The following is a 15,137-nucleotide window of genomic DNA, read 5'->3' as shown; positions in this document are numbered from 1 at the left end:
AGCATTTGTTCAGTCATGTGCGAGATGCGCGGCCAACAAATCTTCTCGCACTCGTCCGGCTGGCCTTCTTCGACCTCTCCCTTGCCCTTCGGTTCCCTGGACCCATGTGGCCATGGACTTTATTGTGGAATTACCGCCGTCCAGGGGACATACCGTGATCCTCGTGGTGGTCGACCGTTTCTCCAAGATGGCCCACTTTATTCCACTGCGGAAACTACCCAGCGCCTCTACTCTGGCGGACATCTTCATCCGGGAGATTGTGCGGCTACACGGAGTACCGTCAGAGATCGTGTCGGACAGAGGTACCCAGTTCGTGGCTAGATTCTGGCGTGAGTTCGCGAAATCCCTGGGCATCACGTTGGCCTTCTCCTCAGCATATCATCCGCAGACGAACGGTCTGGTGGAGAGAGCGAACCAACATCTGGAACAGTATCTACGTCTCTTCATCAACGATCATCAAGACGATTGGGTCGATCTGTTGCCGTTTGCAGAGTTTGCCAGGAACAACACGCTCCAAGAATCTACCAGGATTTCGCCTTTCTTCTGCCTGTATGGTCTCCATCCGCAGTCCCTCCCAGAGACATTACCGGTTTCGGCTGTTCCAGATCTGGAGGAGAGACTTGCGTCTATTCGTACCACCTGGGCTTCGGTACGTTCCGCATTAGAACACGCGGCTTCGCTCCAGCAACGTCAGGCTAACAAGAGGCGCTCTCCCAACCCCTCGTACCGGCCTGGTGAAAGAGTGTGGCTGTCAACTAGATTCCTGAGACTCCGGGTTCCGTCCATGAAATTGGCCCCACGGTTTATTGGGCCCTTTCCAGTTATACGGCAGATCAATCCGGTGGCGTACGAACTTGCATTGCCCAGAACGCTCCGCATCCCTCGGGTATTTCATGCCTCATTGTTGAAGCCCCTAGTCTGCAACCGGTTTACCCGAGGTGGGAATTCTACTATGGAGACTGCCAGGAGGGCTTCGGAAAGAAGGACTCCTCGGGTAATTCTTGATTCCCGGCGACAACAGGGTAGTTTGCAGTACCTGGTACAATGGAGGGGTCTCGGTCCGGAGGAACGATCCTGGATACCTGCGGCACGCCTCTCCGTACCACGACTGATACGTGCGTTTCATGCTAGGCATCCTTCTCGCCCTGGTGGTCGCCCTGAGGGCGCCCTTTCAAGGGGGGGTACTGTTACTTACCTGCCCCCGGCTCCCACGTTGCCGCCACGGAGGAGAGGGAGACCCCCCTCCAATACGCGGCCACCGGAGCCGCCACGGAGGAGAGGGAGACCTCCCTCCACTACGCAGCCACCGGTGCCGGCACGGAGGAGAGGGAGACCCCCCTCCAACGCACGGACACCGGAGCCGCCACGGAGGAGAGGGAGACCCCCCTCCAACGCACGGACACCGGAGCCGCCTCGGAGGAGAGGGAGACCCCCCTCCAACGCACGGACACCGGAGCCGCCACGGAGGAGAGGGAGACCCCCCTCCAACGCACGGACACCGGAGCCGCCACGGAGGAGAGGGAGACCCCCCTCCAACGCTGTGCCGCCTCCGCCGTCTTCTTCGGGACTGCCGCGCAGGAGAGGCAGACCTCCTGGTACGCGGCGTCCGGTTTCGGCACTCGCGCGCCCTCTGGTGGTCAACTCCCAAACTGCAGGCTTATATGAAGGGAGATTGCGCCACACTCATCATGGTGGTGATTCCCGGACATTGGAAGTGACGTCATGAGGTTTGGCGGGAGATTTGAAACTTCCTCTGCGGTTCCTACTTAAACCTCTCCAGTTCTGTCTGACCTTGCCTTCTGTTGGTTGTCTATGCCTTGTGCTAGTGCCCAGATAGCGTTTCCTGATTCTGTATTCCCGTGTATGATCCTGGCTTGTCTGACTTCGTTGATTTCCTGATTCCTGACCTCGGCTCCGTTTACGTTTATCCTGTTTTCCTGAATCCTGACCTCGGCTCCGTTTTACGACTATCCTGCTCTCCGGAATCCTGACCTCGGCTTGTTGTACCTGTTCTGTCCTGGAGTCCTACCTGACCACGGTGTCTCCTAACTACTTGTACGTGACAAAACCATAGAATTAAGTCAGTATGTATGTATGTATGTATGTAAAAAAAAAAAAACCTACAATATGGATAGGGCTACCTCTAGGAACCACACAAAAATGTTTTTATGCCAGTGATGTCACAATTACATTACTTAGCTCACTTTATTGTTTAATGTATTTTATTATTTTTAGCGAGTTTAAAAAAAAAAAAAGAAAATATTTTTTATACTAATTAAGGACACTAACATATATTACCAGCTTTATGTGTCACCGAGAATACCATTAGAATACATAATAAGGAGGCTTGTCGGAATGCAGCCAATTAGAGCAAGAAGCGGGCTTTTAAGTTCCCTGCATTTGGAAACCAGATTTCCCCTGACAAAGCTGGAGTCTTGCTAGCAAAACGCACGTCAGGTAGTTGCTTAAATGATTAGAGTCCAAGAGGCTGCTTAACCCGTCATGGAATTGATTTCTCAGGATTTCTGACGATAACAAGCTGTATCGCTATGAGAATGTTTAACTAGCGGTTCAGACTCTGATACGCTTTGCTTTTTAGGTAGGCTAGGTAGGGTTTGTTGGGTGGACTGCAGCCCTCATAGAGTTAGCTCCTACTACCCGAAGTGTTAAATGTTTTTCATTCACCCTTATTTTGTCTCTAACATGCTAGACGTGAGAGATGATATGAGAAGTGTATCCTTGTATTTTTCATTTTGAGCAGACTATTTTCCACTTTAAATTTTAACATGAATTCAATGTTTTAATGTTTGTTTTTGTTTGTTTCAAAAGAGCTTGGGCAGAACATGTGGAAACCCCTGTCTGCCTCGAAATCTTTGCCTGATAGAGAACTTTTCTGATGCAGTAATGTGTTATAGCTGTGCTTAGTCTTGCCACGGTGTATGACTTTTGACATTAAAATGTCTTCAGCAACCTCACCTTTTTATTCCTCCTACATAGATGTTTCTGTTTCAGTTAATGATTGTGCTCAATCTACACATTAAATTGATGATCATTAGCACATATTTTGTATAATCATACACTTAATTATATACCTAACTGTACCTGCAAGTGTGCCTAGTAAAAATTATAATGTATTGATAGCAAAGGATAGTCGCACCAAATATTGCTTTGATTTAGATTATTTTTCCGTTTACTCACTTTACATTTTGTTAAATGATCAAAATAAACACATTTTAAAAGCATTCATACTTTACAGCATTTTTTTCATACCTGCCTAAAACTTTTTCACAGTATTGTAGGTTAAATCTTTGCTTGACCATATTAGACCATGCTAAGAGATACAGGGCTCACTATTCACTCCATTTCAGGTGTAATGATCCACCAACCAGAGTTGCTTTTCCAACACAAAATCTTCTCCTTGTAGGCCATTGTGGTGTAATTTGCCCTTAGCACATATTACTATGGCATACAGAATCTATGAGAACATTACGCGTTTTCACCATTTTTGTCATGTTTCTATTGAATGGAAATTTTCCTGAAAAGAATATTTTTAACAGTTTCACTTTTAATCTTAAGAATAATCATCATGTAGTCAAAATGTTCTGGCAGATTTTGAACTACTTAAATGTCTAATAATAACACAGCTTTTTTTTTTTTTTTACTGAGAGACCCTTGTGAAAGATATACTTTTTTTGCTTCAGCTTATACCTAGAAATTTCTCAGGGTTGTCTGCATGGTATTTCCCCTTGGGCCCCAGCTACGAGGTGCTATGAGATGGCCATTAAGTGGGTAGAAGTAGGCCACTGATGGTCCTTTTAAAGCATTAAAGCCATCATTTATTGGTTCAATTTAATAGCAATGGCAATCTATTTTTTTGCATTCTGATTTGCATTCTTCAAGAGGTAATAACCGTGGCATGCAGTTTTTCAATTTTTATACACGTATGCCCAACTATGTACCCTTGGGCATGGCTTTTACTTGTAACTATAAAATACTTTAATAACAATTAACCAATAATCAGACTGAAACATAAGATTATGACAAATTAAGTCTCATTTATTATCAACGACATATAAAAAAAACTAGCATATGGAGTCCCAACAACCAATGAAGAATTCCTTCTCCCCGATGACAGCTGCTCCGTCACCGTGCATTCAGCATCCAGTCAGTCGTCAGATCATCCTGCATCTGGCATGACATGTGGGTCTGTGGGAGGGGCAGGCTAGGTGCGCAACTAGCCATCCATCCCATTCCAAAAAACAGATACAATGCTGGGCCACCCCACCCTGCTGCTATTGTGGTGGATCGCTAGGGCATTAATAAAATGGCCCTCCCCATTCTCACCCTAGTGTACCCATGGCAAAAGCCCCAATCAGCCCTGATTACAAGCCTGACTACAAAATCAGTGCTTGTCATTGACCGATACGTCACCAGAAGGGTATGCCTGCACCCAGACATATGCTGTTGCTCGCCCAAGAACAATGTCAGTGACCAGTTCTGGCCCATTGCTGTAGAGGGTGTTTACTACCAACCTTGGGAGGTGGAAAGGCTATATTACTTCCCCCGAAAGAGTGTCCTCCGTTTACCCCTCTTACCGCTATCAATCTGGACTACTGTCACAATTCAATAGAGTTCTGCAGGTCATTATTGAACAAAATCTTGCCTGATGATTTGTGTGCCCAGTCCCCTATTCTAGCTAAATATCCTGCTCACATTGTATTGTTTTACAACGTTTAGTGTCATCTGTAAACACGGAAACATGACTTTCAATGCCTATTGCAAGATTTATAAATATGTTGAATAAAATTGGTCCCAGAACAGAACGCTGAGGGACACCACTTACTATTTTTGTCCAGCTTGAAAAATTACCATTTATGACAACTCTCTTTGTACTCTATCATTAAGCCAATGTTCTACCCAAGAACAAGAATTTTCATCTAGACCAATTTCTTTCAATTTGAATACTAACCTATTATGTGGAACCGTGTCAAACACCTTGGCAAAATCCAAGTAGATTACATCCGCTGCAACACCCTGATCTACACTTCTACTTACTTCTTCGTAGAATGCAATTAAATTAGTTTGACAATTTCATGTTTCATAAAATCATGCTGATTTTTGCTAATAACACTGTTCTTCCCAATGAATTCCTGAATATTATCCCTTAATAACCCTTCAAATACTTTCCCAGGCAAAGAGTTTGAACCCTTTTTGAATATAGGAACCACTTCTGCCTTCCTTCAATCCTCTGGTACAATTCCTGAAAGAAAAGAATCCTGGAAGATTAAAAACAGAGGTTCACAGTCATGCCCCTCTCACCCTTACCTGCTCTCCCCAGCTGTCCTCCGTCACTGCAGGCCTTCCAAAAGCTCTGCGATCGTGATCACGGTAGCGTGGTAGGCCAAAACTGCGGCCAGATGTTGCCCAAACATAAGCATAATGTTGCACACCTGTGGAGGGGCGTTGACGCCAGCCTCCACCATCAACTATGCACCAATAATGTTCACACACATAAACAGTGATCCAGGTGCTGTGGAATCACTCCTCTCTGGCAACCAATCCAATGAGGAGCTTATTCAGCACAGGGGAGGAGTAGATATCTGCAGCACTATAAAAACCCCTCAGACTGTGACCACTTTACTCCAGTGTTCCTGTATGTCCTTGGACTCCAGATTCTTGTTCTTCTCTGCTCGCCTTTGGCTTTCCTATTGGACTACCCCGCTTGTCTGTTTCCTGACCTTTGCTTGAACTACCGTTTTCTCTGATCGCTGCCAGCCCCTGACCTATTGGACTGTTCCTGACATTGTTTTTGACTATCCATTGTTTTACACCAAAATCTTCCAAAGCCGGTTTTAAAAAAATATGCATTTTTTTCAGCAACTATCCACCAACCAAGTAGTCTTGGTAAATGAAATTCCCTAATTACTAACTAGGAGTTAGTAAACCAAAACAAGCAAGTGTGTTAGCTAATGTCTACGAAACTATCCTATTAACAAATTAAAATGAATAAAAGAACGCAAGTTCAGGTATTTAAACACCTGAAATGTGAAAGTACTCATTTTGTGTGCTCTCACATACATACTTTGGAGCCATACATTTTGGCCCTATCTAGCAGGAGGAGACAAGGCTGTCAATGAGTGGGGCTGTTTAAGAAGTACTTTGGATGGGCTGAATTTGGTCTGTCAGGCATCTAGGCAGCCAGCATCAGCTGCCCCATCAATGATCACTGCACGAGCAAAGTGATGCAGAAAATTGAACCATTTTACCATTATATCCTACATCCTCAACAGTGTTCAGCTTCATTAATCATACCCTAGGACTTTCCAGGGTAGGCTACTCAGAGATATTCCTCTTCTGGAGGAGTGGGTTTGTGAGGGGGCATGGATAACTGAGCATATGGGTGGGTCTAATCCCAGACAGACTTCAGTGGGTGGGAAGTGGGAGGCTAGTGAATAAGCATTAAGTGGTTGAGGGTGGGAATGGTCAAACGCTACTCCTCTATCCAGAGGATAAGGAAACTGACATGGTCATACAGGAAAGAAGGAGAGTTTCCAGCTATGAGAGTAATACAGTTGAAATAGCATTCAATAAAACCTGATTTCTTTTAATGTTGTTCCAATAAACCTTATCTGCATTCCAGTTGTTTACTACAAGTCAGTATGATAAGAAGTCCGTGTGAAGAGCTTGAAAATTTGGCTAAAATAACAGAACTAGAATACCGTATTTGCCTGATTATAGGCTGCACCCTCCCAACTTTTTAGTCTTTAAAGTGGGGGTACAGCCTATAATCAGGGTTTAGCCAGGGTGGGCAAGCAGCAGGGTTAGGATCCAGATCCCCTGCAGCACTGCAGGCACTTCCATGACCTTCCAGTGCTCCACCATAGAAGCTCCAGCATTAGTACCAGCCAACAGCAAAGGAGGTTGTCTGCGCGCATTGCACAGACGTTCACCAGCTGGCAGAGAGGAGGATCCCTCGCATCGCTGCAAGAAACCTGGATCCTCCTCTCTGCCAGCCGGTGAACACCTGTGCGATGTGCGCAGACAACTTCCGTAGCTGTTGGCACCTCCACCGGGGCTTCTATGACGGAGCACCGGCGCGCAGATGTCCACCGGCTGCCCCCGCAAGGCACCAGGGAGTCTGAGGATGGATTGGTAAGTCAAGGGGGTGGGACAAAGTGGCATATCTGGGGGGCATAAAGCATAGCAGGAGGCAGAATGGCATAGCTGTGTAGGAAGAGTGGCATATCGGGGGGGCATAAAGTATATTAGCGGGGTAGAGTGGCACACCAGGGGGGCAGATCTATTAGTAAGGTACATTATGAATTAAGGGGGGGGCTTGGCTATTGGTTTTCTGTTGGTATATAAAACTTTCAGGGTCCCCAACCAGATCACATTATTATTATTTATTGTTTTATATAGCGCCATCAAATTCCCTAGCACTGTACAATGGGTAGACAGGACATAACACGTAGTATGTAACATAACAATATGACTTACAGAAACAACAGGTGAGGAGGGCCCTGCTCAAAGAATCTTACAACCTAGAGCACCAGTTAGCATGTTTTAGCTGAGTTGCTTCATGTATTTTATTACAGTTTGTTGGCCTTAAAATTTTCAGTAATACTGTGGCCTTTTATCTCTATGCCTTTATATGTTCTTTTTATCCCAAACAATGGTAAGTCAGGTGTCCTATCATATTGTGCACATGAAGGTCTTACACATTTATTCATATTCTGACATTCAACTTTTATTTTAACTGTGAAATTAGGATTTCTTTGTCACAGAGTTGTTTAGTGTGACCTCAGGGATCCTGACACATTTCATTTCATTAAACAGAAATCCATATGCTTGTTATTTAAGTTTGTGAGGCCGGAGTCCTGGGATGCTGGGTGTCCTGCAAATAATCTCTTATTTATTCTACCTATTAGACACATTCAACAATGTCCCTCAAAACCCATTGGCTGAAAACCTCTCCATGCGTTGAAATTTGACAGAAATTTATTTTTTCCAGCTAGAATGCCTTTTCAAATTTCACATTTTAATATCTCAGTAAAAAATTTTAGTGTTCCCAAGTGCCCTCAGTATGTCTGTCATTTGGTAACCACATATTATATTACATTTTAAAATGTTGTGATATATTCAGGAAAGAACTTTGAATAGCAACTGTCATGGGGCTCATCTAACCTGTGGGGGAATTTAGCAGTCCCGTGTTCTGTCATATGTAGTAAGACTGGGGCCTCATATGTTACCATAACATCCAAAAATGTGTCACACTGTGCATTCTCTCATAGCCCCCAATATTTAAAGTTCCAAACACGTAGTTAGAAGTGGGAGGGCACATGATTACAGGTGAGGCCTAAGGGCAGTAGCTTGGCCTTATGACCTCATGACGCATTAAAGTGAACACAGGGATCCTTTATATACTGGAGGACAGCTTTATTGCATTGCAAAGAATGCCATGTGATTAACACTTACTTGTTAGTGGTTGATTTTAGGTTTGTTTATATACAGCGTTTTCAACTCCTTAAGGACCAGGCTGTTTTATTTTTTGTACCCTTCGTGACTGAGGCTGTTTTAACATTTTTGCGGTGAACTTGTTTAGCTGCAATTTTCTCTTATTTAGCAAACCCACACGAGTTATATATTGGGTTTTTTCCAGAACAAGAAGGATTTTTTCAGTTACAATTTTTTCATCATATTATCTAAAGTCCTTTAAATTATAAAATATGGTGAAACATTTTAAAAAAGCCCTTTTTTCTCAATTTGGTTTTAAAAATATTTTACCCATATACAAAAGCTCATGAAAACCCTGCCAAATAGATGTTACTAATTCTACCACCAGCCTTTGCCAAAATGTGTGGTATTTTTTTCCCACACAAATTGTACTTCAGGTATGAATTTACAGTTCCTTGTATACACCAGTTTTAAACAACACCCCAATATGTGTCCAGCAACATCTCCCGAGTACAGTGATACCACCTATGCATGGGTTTTTTGGGTTGTTTGGAAGACAATTGCCACATTTGGGAAGTGCACATTTTTCAACTTGAAATTCAATCTTTTAATTCAATTTACCCACACTAGGGTATTTCATATGCTGGTATTTTAACTCTTTCCATGCACTAAGTCTACCACCCAGTAGCGTACCTAGCGGGGGGCGGGGGGGGCGGTCCGCACCGGGTGCCGCTCATCAGGGGGGTGCCAACTTGCCGGCACCCCTCCAGAGACGGACAGTAATGTCCGCCGCTGGAGGAGCAGGCTCGCAAGAGAGCGGTATCGGAGGTCTTTAACAGACCTCCGGCTCCCTTGAGTGATTTTAAGCCGGTTCCCTTGAACCGGCTTAAAATCACTCAAGGGAGCCGGAGGTCTGTTAAAGACCTCCGATTCTGCTCCCTTGCGATCCGCGCGGCAACTGCTGCTGTGCAGAGGGCACTGTGGGCGCGGCTTCAGTGCCGCCGGGATCTGACAACAAACCCCGGCGGCACTGAAGCCGCGCCCACAGTGCCCTCTGACCCGGAAGAAGACAGAAGAAGAGGAGCGAAGAGGAAGACTGCTGTAAAAAGAAAAGACTGCTGTAAGAAGAAAAGAGGTAGAAAAGAAGGTAGGAAATCATTCATTAAGACTGAGTGACAGTGAGAGTGGATTGGTATGTGTGGAATCTGTGGATTGGTATGTGTGGAATCTGTGGATTGGTATGTGTGGAATCTGTGGATTGGTATGTGTGGAATCTGTGGATTGGTATGTGTGGTATGTGTGGAATCGGTGGATTGGTATGTGTGGAATCTGTGGATTGGTATGTGTGGATTGGTATGTGTGGATTGGTATGTGTGGAATCTGTGGATTGGTATGTGTGGATTGGTATGTGTGGAATCTGTGGATTGGTATGTGTGGTATGTGTGGAATCGGTGGATTGGTATGTGTGGAATCTGTGGATTGGTAAGTGTTGATTGGTAAGTGTGTGAGAGTGATGGGTGTTATGCTGTACCATTTCCAATGTCTTTTTCATTATAATTATGCTCTAAAGTACATCATAACTCCCATCACTCTATACTGTTCCGTACAGTGGCAGAGCTGGGAGACAGAGGCCTTGCACCCCCACCGCAGGGTGCTGGTCAGGTTCTATGTGGGCAATGTGGACGCTGGCTTTGGGGTGTGCAATCTGTGATCTATGCCTGTAATTTAGGGGGTTTTATCTATAACTTTAATGCTGAGTTTTTTATGTGAATTCCAATTGATCAATACCTGCGAAGCTGGGTTTGTGTGTTAATGTGTTGGTCTGTATCTGCTATGCTATGTTTCTATACATTATTTATGTTTACCAGCAAATACAGGATTTGTATGTCTTATTCAGTTGATCAATACCTGGGGTGCTGTTTCCATGTGTTGTTTATTTGATCTATACCTTCAGTGCTGAGTGATTTCCAGTTGATCTATACCTGCAATGCCGGGTTTGTGTGTTCTGTTGATTTATACCTGCAATGCTATGTTTCCATACATTATTTATGTATACCTGTAAATACAGGATATTTATGTCTTATTCAGTTGCACGTGCTGTTTCCATGTGTTGTTTATTTGATCTATACCTGAACTACAGGGAGTAATTAAAAGAGAGTTGTGGTTTAGTGACGTAGGGGACAAATGGACTTTGGGGATGATTACGGGGAGAGGACCTCGCAATGTCACGGTGCAGTCAGAAGAAGGGAAGGCTGTACTGACTCTCCCAGTCTTCCCCTGATCTGCAGTTGAGGGCAGTACAGCATAATCCCTATCACTATACATCGATCTAGACATTTACAATAATGCAGCATAACCCCTACCACTATATACTAAGCCAGACACTGAAGTGGTATGCCTACACCACATCAATGGCTTTGTATATAGTGATATGGGTTATGCTGCATTATTGTAAATGTCAGGCTCAATGTATAGTGATATGGATTACGCTGCCCCACCGTCAATGTGTGCTCAGTATAAAGTGATAGGTGTTATCCTGTATCACCGGCAATGTGGGCCTCAGTATATAATAACAGTTATGTTGTACCACCGTCAGCGCGTGCCTCAGTATATAATGGAAACAGTTATGTTGTACTACTGTCAGCGCGTGTCTCAGTATATAATGATAGCAGTTGTGCTGCACAACTGTCAATGTCTGCCTCAGTGTATAATGATAGTTATGTTGTACTACTATAAGTGTCTAGCTCAGTATATAAAGATAGCGGTTATGCTGTACCACCATCAATATCTGGCTCAGTTATAGTGATAGGTGTTATGCTGTTCCACTGTAGTATCTGGCTCAGTGTATAGTGATAGGAGTTATGCTGTTTCACTGTAATGTTTGTCTCAATATATAATGAAATTACTTAAGCTGCACCACCGTCAATGTCTGTCTCAGTATAGAGTGATAGGCATTATGCTGTACCACCGTCACTGCCTGGCTCAGTATATAGTGATAGGTGTCATGCTATACCACAGTCAGTGTCTGGTTCATATGGTGTATATATAATCATGAGTCGACATGGCAACACCACTATATATGCAAATGCTTAAATGAAAAGAGAACAATGTTATGGTGACTCCTGATTATAATATCAGAATTTTTTTTAGTTTATAGTGTCTTTAGCTGCTTAGCCAGTACTTAATTTGTAATGTTTGTCACTCATTTGTTAGGTCTTCTTAGAAACTTGTTGTTTTTTTGGGGGGGGTTATTAAAGAAAGCACTATTATATGTTCAGTAAATGTTATTTAAACATATTTATTTTACTTATAAGTTATTAATTTATTTTTTCAGATTTCTTGTTGTTTACAGTTGACATACAGTTTACAAATTGGTGCAATAAATATTCTTGCCAACATAATTTTGTAGATGTCTTTACATTTGGGGGGGGGTGCCACTTACAGGATCCGCCCCGGGTGCCAAATACTCTAGGTACGCCCCTGCTACCACCATCCTTTGTCAAAGTTTGTGGTAGTCATTTTTTGTGTGTTTTTTCACACACATTGTACTTCAGGTATAAATTTGCAGCCCTTGGTATACAGTGGGGCAAAAAAGTATTTAGTCAGCCACCAATTGTGCAAGTTCTCCCACTTAAAAAAGATGAGAGAGGCCTGTAATTTTCACCATAGGTACACTTCAACTATGAGAGACAGAATGGGGGAAAGAATACAGGAAATCACATTGTAGGATTTCTAATGAATTCATTGGTAAATTCCTCGGTAAAATAAGTTGGTCACCTACAAACAAGCAAGATATCTGGCTCTCACAGACCTGTAACGTCTTCTTTAAGAGTCTCCTCTGTCCTCCACTCGTTACCTGTATTAATGGCACCTGTTTGAACTTGTTATCAGTATAAAAGACACCTGGCCACAACCTCAAACAGTCACACTCCAAACCCCACTATGGCCAAGACCAAAGAGCTGTCAAAGGACACCAGAAACAAAATTGTAGACCTGCACCAGGCTGGGAAGACTGAATCTGCAATAGGCAAGCAGCTTGGTGTGAAGAAATCAACGGTGGGAGCAATTACCGTATTTTCTCGATTATAAGACGACCCTGATTATAAGACGACCCCCCAAAATCTGAATATTAATTTATGAAAAAAAGAAAAAGCCTGAATATAAGACGACCCTATAGGAAAAATGTTTTACCAGTAAATGTTAATTCATGTAAACTATGTGAACAATTGTTTGTTAATAAAAGCTATGATTGAGAAAAATATTTTGTTTTTGTTTTTATTTCCTTTTTTTTCAACCTGCCCCCCTAGTTATGCACAACTGCCCCCAGGCTTGCCACTCTGCCCCAGAAATGCCTTATACCCTCTAAATGCCTGGTAAATTGGGGGGGGGCATGACACAGGAGGAAGATCCCCCCCACCCATTTAACACTCCCCCTCCCTCCTCCAAACTTACCGGTGCTTCTGAGTCCCCGGTGCTTGGTCCGGGCAGCGTGTAGAGCTCTACGCGCTTGAGCGGAAGTTGTCTACGTGAATCGCGTAGAGCTCTACCTGCTACCCGGACTAAGCACCGGGGACTCAGAAGCACCAGTAAGTTGGGGGGGGGGATAACACAGGAGGATCCAGGTAGCCTGTATCTGAGTCCCTGGTGCTTAGTCTGGGCAGCGTGTAGAGCTCTACACGAATCGCATAGAGCTCTACACGCTGCCCGGACTAAACACCGGGGACTCAGAAGCACCGGTAAATTGTGGGGGGGGCATAACACAGGAGGAAGATCCAGGTCCCCTGGATCTTAGTCTCATAGTCTGACCTATTTGAGGTCTGATTATAAGACGACCCTGATTATAAGACGAGGGGTATTTTTCAGAGTATTTGCTCTGGAAAAAACCTCGTCTTATAATCGGGCAAATACAGTATTTGAAAACGGAAGACATACAGGACCACTGATAATCTCCCTCGATCTGGGGTTCCACGCAAGATCTCACCCCATGGTGTCAAAATGATCACAAGAACAGTGAGCAAAAATCCCAGAACCACATGGGGGGACCTAGTGAATGACCTGCAGAGAGCTGGGACCAAAGTAACAAAGGCTACCATCAGTAACACACTACGGCGCCAGGGACTCAAATCATGCAGTGCCAGATGTGTCCCACTGCTTAAGCCAGTACATGTCCGGGTCCTTCTGAAGTTTGCTAGAGAGCATTTGGATGATCCAGAAGAGGATTGGGCGAATGTCATATGGTCAGATGAAACCAAGGTAGAACTTTTTGGTAGAAACTGTTACCTCTTCCGTCGAGTTGCCGGCAGGGACCCCGAGACGCAGCCCGCGCGGTCGGCTCCCTGCTCACGCCGTCGCGGTGAGCTGCGGCCGGGTCCGTCCTCCTTCGAGGCGCGTGTCCCCGGCGAGTTTGAGTGATCGTGACGGGCGCGCGCCTCTGCTTCGTGTGTGCCTTAATTCATGAATATTCATGTCACTCTTAAAGTGACATATATAATTTTTCCTCCTCACCCTAATTAGGAGGGTAGGAGGATCTGTATTGTTGGAGGTCTATTTAAACCCTCATTTGGCACTACAACCTTGCCTGTGTTAGTGCCTTTTTGCCTACACTAGCGTTCTGAATCCTGTATTGTCTCTCTGGTATTGACTCCTGCTTGATCCTGACCTCCGTTGTTTTGCTGCCTGCCCTGACCTTTGTGTGTGACCCCGACTACTCTTTTGCCTGACCCCTTTGGATACCGTTATTATTTTTTATTTTCTGTTCCTGTGATTCACCTACTCTATACTCTCGGTGGTGAACGGCCAGTATCTCCTGTGCCCTGGTGGCAGTGCGTCCTCTCTCCACCAGGAGGCGCCGATTCTGCAGCGCGGTTCCAGAACCCATACCTCGGTCGTGACAGAAACTCAACTCGTCGTGTTTGGAAGAGAAAGAATGCTGAGTTGCATCCAAAGAACACCATACCTACGGTGAAGCATGGGGGTGGAAACATCATGCTTTGGGGCTGTTTTTCTGCAAAGGGACCAGGATGACTGATCCGTGTAAAGGAAAGAATGAATGGGGCCATGTATCGTGAGATTTTGAGTGAAGACCTCCTTCCATCAGCAAGGGCATTGAAGATGAAACGTGGCTGGGTCTTTCAACATGACAATGATCCCAAACACACCGCCCGGGCAACGAAGGAGTGGCTTTGTAAGAAGCATTTCAAGGTCCTGGACTGGCCTAGCCAGTCTCCAGATCTCAAGCCCATAGAAAACCTTTGGAGGGAGTTAAAAGTCCGTGTTGCCCAACGACAGCCCCAAAACATCACTGCTCTAGAGGAGATCTGCATGGAGGAATGGTCCAAAATACCAGCAGCAGTGTGTGAAAAACAGTGTGTGAAGATGTTTGACCTCTGTCATTGCCAACAAAGGGTATATAACAAAGTATTGATATGAACTTTTGTTATTGACCAAATACTTATTTTCCACCATAATTTGCAAATACATTCTTTAAAAATCAGACAATGTGATTTATGGACTTTGTTGTCTTATTCTGTCTCTCATAGTTGAAGTGTACCTATGGTGAAAATTACAGGCCTCTCTCATCTTTGTAAGTGGGAGAACTTGCACAATTGGTGGCTGACTAAATACTTTTTTGCCCCACTGTATGTCACTGACAAAAACACCCCTATAGGTGGTCAGCAACATCT

This window comes from Spea bombifrons, chromosome 3 (assembly GCF_027358695.1).
Source record: "Spea bombifrons isolate aSpeBom1 chromosome 3, aSpeBom1.2.pri, whole genome shotgun sequence".
Classification (NCBI taxonomy): domain Eukaryota; kingdom Metazoa; phylum Chordata; class Amphibia; order Anura; family Pelobatidae; genus Spea; species Spea bombifrons.
Note: the sequence above shows the minus strand (reverse complement) of the source record.